This window comes from Colossoma macropomum, unplaced genomic scaffold, assembly GCF_904425465.1.
Source record: "Colossoma macropomum unplaced genomic scaffold, Colossoma_macropomum, whole genome shotgun sequence".
Lineage (NCBI taxonomy): Eukaryota > Metazoa > Chordata > Actinopteri > Characiformes > Serrasalmidae > Colossoma > Colossoma macropomum.
Window position 1 is genome coordinate 34,520,074 of NW_023494787.1, and position 8,019 is coordinate 34,528,092.

Genomic DNA, 8,019 nt, shown 5'->3' on the forward strand with positions numbered 1-8,019 from the left:
GTTCCAGTTTTGCAAAGCAAAGAAAAAAGCAAAGCAGGTGAGTCAAATACATGTTACAATACATAATACTGACAATGTCTTGGGCTAAAAGGTGTAATAAAATATTTAGCGTAAGATGTATTAATATTACAAAGAGCAATACCATAAGGATACTATAAATTAAAGTACCCAGGACAATTCCTGATCAGTTGAGAACCAGAAGCAGCAGTGGATGGCTGTAAAACATAAAACATTTGGTAAAGGTTTAAAAGACTAGCTTCAAGAACTGAAACAGATACAGGCACATTTATGTTGGCTAGAAGAAGAAAATATAACATAAGGATAAGAAACAACAGATTTCACAAACTTTAGTGTGATATAGGATTGTTAGCATGTAAAATCACTTGGCAGCTAGTTGCCAAATCGTAGCTCAGTTGACCTTATTAAATTAATGCTTTAACTGTACCAGTCACCCAACATCTCCCCCTTAGATTTCTGTTTTTATCCTCTAAACTCGTGTGAGAAAAGCATCGAACATGCTCTGTGGTGTGTGAGCCCGTTAGTCTACTGGCCACCAAGCTAACAGCCTCACACATGACAGACTGTAGTTAGTTACTCGACCCAGTCACTCGACGTCTCCCGTTCAGATTTGAGCCCATCATGGGTTATAGCACAGGTTAGCCGGAGTGAACCAGTCGTCCAGCAGAGCTAATAGCTATCTTAGCCTAAGCTCGCGCATACATATCTAAGCTAGCTAGGTTATTTAGCTAGCTAGCAACTCTAACAAGTGAACACACTAGTTTATTATACCATAAATTCGACACCGTCTCACTTTAAAATTGTAATTTAGCTAAAAAAGTGCCTCTCATATTTTGTGAGAGCAAACAGTCATCTAAAAGAGGTGACTCGCTAGCGAGCTAGTTAGCTCTTAACTGTTAGCAAGTGACGCTTATTTTCGTTTTGATATATAAAGAGTTCAACATTCACAAATTACAGAATTAGGTTTGAATAAATATCCGATTGAAAAACTGCTGCTACGTCAAATAAACCAATAACTTATTCACCAAATGCATTCTGATTCCTTTAGAAGTTTCCAGAAGCGGCTCTAGGCGTGCAGTGTCGCCTCTGTGGTGAAAAGTTCGGCTCGGAGCTCAGTACGGGTGTAATCTGCTCTCCTCAATACGGGTAGAATCCGTACCCCAACAGCAACATCTGCAATTTAAGTCCATGCCATGCTTCTATGCTAATCAAAATTAAAATGCAATAGCTAGCTGCTATCTTAAATTTGACTTACAGCGCAGGAAATTTGACATGTTTGGTAAGCTGCAGTAACTTAAAAGAATGGGCAACTGCTACAGCAACCTACTTGGAAATTGTTTGTTTCCTAGCAATAATAAAAAGGTCTTACCTTTGGGAAGCTGTCACTGGTGTCCATGAGGCACAAAATGCGTTGGGCAGAAGTGTGAGGTGATTAAAACCAATGACCTCCCAATGAGTAAAATCTATCAATTTTCTGCATCGTTGTTGTTCCTGATAAAACATAAGTAAATTCTACTCAATGTATCACAGCTAATTTAATTAAACCAAAACTGTGTAAAATGCAATTAATAAATCATTCACATTTATTGGATTCAGCTCAGTTTGATTTCTAACTGAACCTGAGCCTTTTTATTATGTAGAGTTACTATTAGTTATTTAATAAATATTGATTAACCCCAGTCCCACTTTTTACAGTGTATACCAAACCTGAAGTACGAAATCTGGGTGTGATCTTAGGCTCTGAGCTCTGTTTTATCCCGCATGTAAACACAGTCACTAAAGTAGCTGTTTATCATTTGAGAAATATCGCTAAAGTTCGGCCTTTTCTCTCTCAGAGCGACGCAGAGAAATTTGTTCATGCATTTGTTACAAGCAGACCTGACTACTGTAATACTGGTCTTCCTAAAAAAAACTATACATTCCTTGCAACTCGTACAAAATGCGGCAGCGCGCATCCCAACAAAAACAAAAAGACAGATCATATATCATTCCCGTTTTAAAAGAACTGTACTGGCTACTTGTATCATTCAGGATAGATTTTAAAGTTCTGCTACTAGTTTTTAAAGCTCAAAATGACTTAGCACCTGCTTACATCACAGAGTCTGTCTGTTTATGTTCCAGCATGAAATCTAAACTGTGAAACTCAATTCCACCTTTTATTAGACAGTCAAGCTCAGTGCTCACCTTTAAGAAGCATCTAAAAACGTATCTCTTTAACTTAGCATTTAATTAAAACTTAACGTCTCGTAGTATTTATCTTCTAATTCGATCTGTTTCATTTTCTTCTAATTCTAAATAAATACTTATGTTTTCTTGTTTAAAAAAGCAAAGTATTGTTTCTGGTTAAGAACACAGTTAAAAGAACACACTTCCGTGTTCTTGACTTCTGGATTTATTATTTTCCATCAACAGCACATGTGATTTAGTTTAATGAAGGGCAGTGCAAAAGTATTAGAAATCTGACATTATTTAAAACCATTTTCTTGGCGATGAGTACGTTTTTGATTGTAAAAACACAATACATCATTAGAATAAATTCAAAAAGTAGTTCCAACCTCCCCGTCGCATGGATTTGTTCAATTTCATCTCTAGCACAAAGAGCATAAAGAAGTATTAATTAGCCAAACCAGGTATGAAATGATATATTGATTTTATTTGCAATTATTGTTTATCTGTGTTTTTCTCAGCAAATACATGTTTACCGACCAGTTTTAGGTGGCCATAATTTTGCTCAGTACTTTTATTTATTTCAGGGCTTAAAGCAAGAAACATTTCTGTGCCTGTAATGTGTTTGGGGGTTGGGAGAAAGAATGGAAAAAAGGGGGGTTCAAGAAATAAAGAAATTAATTAATTGAATATGAACATTATTGTATATACTATTAACAGAACTGAAACAAATAAATAATAACAAATAGTACAGTAACAAGCTGAGCAAGACAAACAATGTATGGTAATTATTATCTAAGTCCAAGCACAACCCTTAAAGCCACAAAGTATATCCAATATGCCTATCCTTCAGACTTGTCATCGTTTCTCTTTTGATCTCTGAACACCATGTCTAGCATACTGTTGTCAAACAATGGCCAAATTAATCCAAAAGATCATGATGATATTAAAACAAAACAAATTGCCTAATAATTGCAATAGACAATAGACAGCTTGCTCCAGGTTCAAAAATTAAAATAAAGCTTTTATTAAAGATTAAGTCTTCCCAACAGACAAGTGTTAATCTGAGGTGGCCCAGGCAGTACCTGACCAACCGACAAAAACCCACAACTTTTATACCTTTCACCTGCCTTCTCCCTGCGCCTCCCAAATATTTCTTCACTTGATTTTTACACCACTGTCTCCAAAGCACATGCTATTATGACCTCATTGAAAACCATTATTTTCAAACCTTTCATTAGGATTACATTGTTTCTTTAATTATTCTTCATATCACTATTGATATCACTATTTTTCTTATGAAGATTCTTCCATTATTTCCAAACTGAGAAATAACATATTTTTCAAAAAATAATCAGAGGTCAAAGCCACAACCAGGCCTAGGCCTTTGAACTCTTTTTATTTTATTTATTACTTTAATTTTTCAGAAAGCATTCTTAATAATATGTGGTTACAATTGAGTCTCTACACATGTGCTCCATGGCCTTTGATGAGACCCATTTGGCACTCACTAATACAATTTGTAACATACTCAAGATCACACTGGCATACAGAGAGAAAGAGAGCTGCATATACACAGAGAGAGCCATGCAGCATAATATGAAAAAATGTCCCTAGCGTGGACAAATGCATTATTGAACTTGCACTTGGGCTACAGTGTAAATAAAGTTAACCTTTAAATATATGGTTCTTTATGGTTGTATACATACAGATATAGACATACTCTTGACGCAACAATTTAAAAAAAATGCAAGTATATCGCCCGTAGACTGATAATTAAGTAGTAAGCCATGAAAGGCCTTGTGTTACTGCAATTTTTTCATGAGGAAGTGTTTTTTAGGAACGACGGGAAGCGGCGTAAAAGAACCTGGTTGTCCATCTTTGCATATTCTGGTCATTTCATGAACTTTCTAGCTTTTTGTTGTCTAATAATGAATATATCATAACAGAAAACTGTTTGATGCAAAAACCTTTGCTTTATAAGTACTTTTTGGTCACCAAATTACCAGCACAAGACTTATTTAGCACAAGCTAATGGTGCCCCTCTTCCCACGCTGGTGCTGAATCTCAAACAGCCTCCAGCCTTCTACATAGTGCACCACATAGGTCTTTAAATACTGGCTCATCCACCCCAACAGTGCATAATATGGCAAACAAATAGCCATTTGGGATTCAGCCGACAAAAAATGCATCTGGCTATAGAAGCTAGAATTTCAAAACTTCTATAGCAAACTAACTATGGAGCTATTTGAGATTTTGCCTGGGTTTGACGCTACTTAAGGCAGATCTGACTGAAACACAGATATTTGAAACGTGAAAGTCATTCAAGTGACATTCTTTAACATTTTAGAGTGATGTTTTACAGTGAATCATTTCACATGTATTTTAATTCAAGTGTGTGATATTAATGATGGAGTTGTTTAACATGTTTGCTATCTTTTAGCCTGTTAGATAGCTGACCTGCCTAATTCTAGTTGAGAAAATAAGTTGTCAGCCCCCTGACTTAAACAAAAAGGGTTTTAACTTCATCACTACTCTTGGTGGTCCATGCAAGCAGCATTACAATCATAATTTATTCCATTAAAAGCACAATGCTTTTCGTTACATGGCGCAGTAATACTGAATTCAGTTGTTGTGAGGTGGTCAGAAGTGTTCTTATATTGAGTATTTTAAAACAGCTTTGAACGCAGCTTAGCGAATCAGAGTTTAGGACCAGAACTATGAGTTTTATCTATTTTCAATCCAAAACAACCTGGCCTGGTACCGGAGAACTTTAAGCCATATTACAGTTTTATATGTGTTATAACTTTATTTATTCAATCATTTAATCTTTTAATCATTGTTTAAATGTTTGCGTGTATCATATATGTATTCAGAGCAATACCAGAAAATCAGTCTTGTGATCACATGTGTTGCTGATGGAAAATAACAAACAGTGGAAAAGAAAAGCTAATTTGATTTGCAAGTTTTCATTCTTTGCCTCTTGACAGCTACACACACTCTCAGACTCATACAATTTAGTTTTCTTCTCACAGTGGACAGAAAAGATGGACAGGAAAGATGGACAGAAACATCTGTGAATTTTCCAGATCTGAGATGAGAGTGGAGTGGATTAGATTAAAATGGTGTGTAATAGAGCAAACCCAAAATCTAGAATAAACCCAAAAATATACAGCACAGTACTCTGGTACCAGGATCGGGAAAGACTGTTAATTTCAAGAAACATACACTCCACAGAATGGCACCAATAAAACATAGGTCTCAATAACAAAAAGTGAAGCATTGCATGCCTTTTGAATAAACTTTTATAAAACAAGTTGGATTTCAAGAAAGAATAAATTCCCCCTTTCCCCTCCGAAAATAAACATTCAGTCCTCTCACATACATTTTGAGGGTATGATTAAAAGTCAGGTTAGGTGCAGTCTCCAAAATAAACCATTGAGGGCGCTCTCTTAGCATGTAGAAGTATTCAACATACACATAATGAAGGGACTTTCCACACCTTTTTACTTTGCGTTACACCTTTGGGAATATCAAAGTCACACCAGGGAACTGACAGGCCATCCTATTGAATACACATCACAGTAGTTTAGTTTATCATTCTTGTAATGGGTGAACTTGTTTAAATGATGAAGAGATGAACTGGATCAAAGATGAATTCGAAGAGGCAGTAAAATACAATGTATTTGGGAAAGCATAAAATTAAGCATTCATCAGTATACATTTCTAAAAGTCAGAGGCTGTCAAATACATCATAATAGATTAGTGTCAATACAAAGCTAATATTGAAATGGCAGTGCTAAATAAAAATACTAGATTTTTTTTTCTACAGAAGAGAAATTGTCACGTTACAACCATAACTTCATAATGAACGCATGAACATTATAAGTCCTCAAATGAACCCTGAGCAGGACTGAAGCTTTTCTCTTTTTGAGCTATGTACTCTGTATCTGGTTTGGCAGGTGGTGTATGTCTAATTGTAGATTAAACTATTAGCAGCTAATGTATGTGTGTGTGTGTGTGTGTGTGTGTGCGTGTGCATGTGTATGTGTGTGTGTGTGAGAGAGAGAGAGGGAGGAACAGAGAAAAAGACAGAGAGAGAGAGAGACAGAGAGAGAACAAAGTCTCAGAGATCCTATTTCTCAAACTGTAAGCTAAACCCCACTCCTCAGTAGACATCAGGTTTGGCTTTGGCATGTCACCACTCACAGCTGAATCTGATGCTACAGCAAACATGTGGAAGAACAAAATGAAAAAGTGAAAAGAAAGTGAAAGAGGATTTTCCAGAGTGGTAGAGTCAAGTGCACATAGATGGCACGGCCATACGCTTTTTGTAATAGATGCACCCAGCTCAGCTTTAAAAAGGAGTCAAATAATTCATTAGTGTTCAACAGCACATAGACTCACTAACCACTAGCTATTAGTTACATTGTTTCTACACTCATTCTTAGTGTTTGTTTTATCAGGTCCACTTACCATTTATTTGCACTTTGTAGTTCTACCATTATAAATTGTAAAACCTTGTTTCCGAAAAAGCTGAGATGCTGTATAAAACATGAATGAAACAGAATGCTGATGTGCAATGATGTGCGAATCATTTAAACCCATATTTAATTAAAAATAGTACAAAGGCAACATATCACATGTTAAAACTGAGAAATGTTATTGATGTTTGAAAAATATATGCCCATTTTGAATTCGATGCGAGCAACACACCTTTTTTTAACAGAACTCAGGAACTATGGAGACGAATTGCTGTAAATTTAAAAGTGAAATATTTTGCCATTCTTGCTTGATAAAGGATTTCAGCTGCTCAACAGTCTCCTTTGTCATATTTTTATTTTTATAATGCGGCAAATGTTTTTAATGAGTAACAAGCCTATACGGCAAACAGGCCAGTTTAGCACCGGACTCCTTTACTAAGGAGCTTGTGCTGTTGCAATACATGCCAAATGTGTTTGAGCATGGTCTTGCTGAAATAAGCAAGGTCTTCCTGAAAAAACATCATCCGAATGGCAGCATATGTTGCTCCAAAACCTGTATATATAGTTTAGCATTAATGGTGCCTTCACAGATGCACAAGTCACCCATGCCTTGTGCATTAATGCAACCCCATACCATCACAGATGCTGGTTTTTGAACTGTGCGCTGATAATGAGCTGGATGGTTTCTCTATTCTTTAGCCTGGAGAATGCAGAGTCCATGATGTCCATAAAGAATTTCAAATTTTGATTTGTCAGACCACAGGACGCTGCTGCTGAGGGCCTGAAGATGGGCACATAGAGATTTCTCTGGATTTTCTGACTCATTTAATGATATTTTGTATCATAAGCAAACAAATCCCCAAGCTCTTTGCTATTTTATGTTGAGAATCGTTATCCTGGAATTGTTGCTCTAATTTCCCATGCAGTCTTTCACAGAGTGGTGAACTGCCCCTCTATATATATATATATATATACACACACAATATTGCCAAAAGTATTCACTCACCCATCCAAATCATTGAATTCAGGTGTTCTAATCACTTTCATGGCCACAGGTGTATAAAACCAAGCACCTAGGCATGCAGACTGCTTCTACAAACATTTTTGAAAGAATGGGTCACTCACAGGAGGTCAGTGAATTCCAGCGTGGTACCGTGATAGGATGCCACCTGTGCAACAAGTCCAGTCATGAAATTTCCTCGCTACTAAATATTCCACAGTCAACTGTCAGTGGTATTATAAGTGGAAGCGATTAGGAACCACAGCAACTCAGCCACGAAGTGGTAGGCCACATAAAATGACAGAGCAGGGTCAGCGGATGCTGAGGCACATAGTGTGCAGAGGTCGCCAA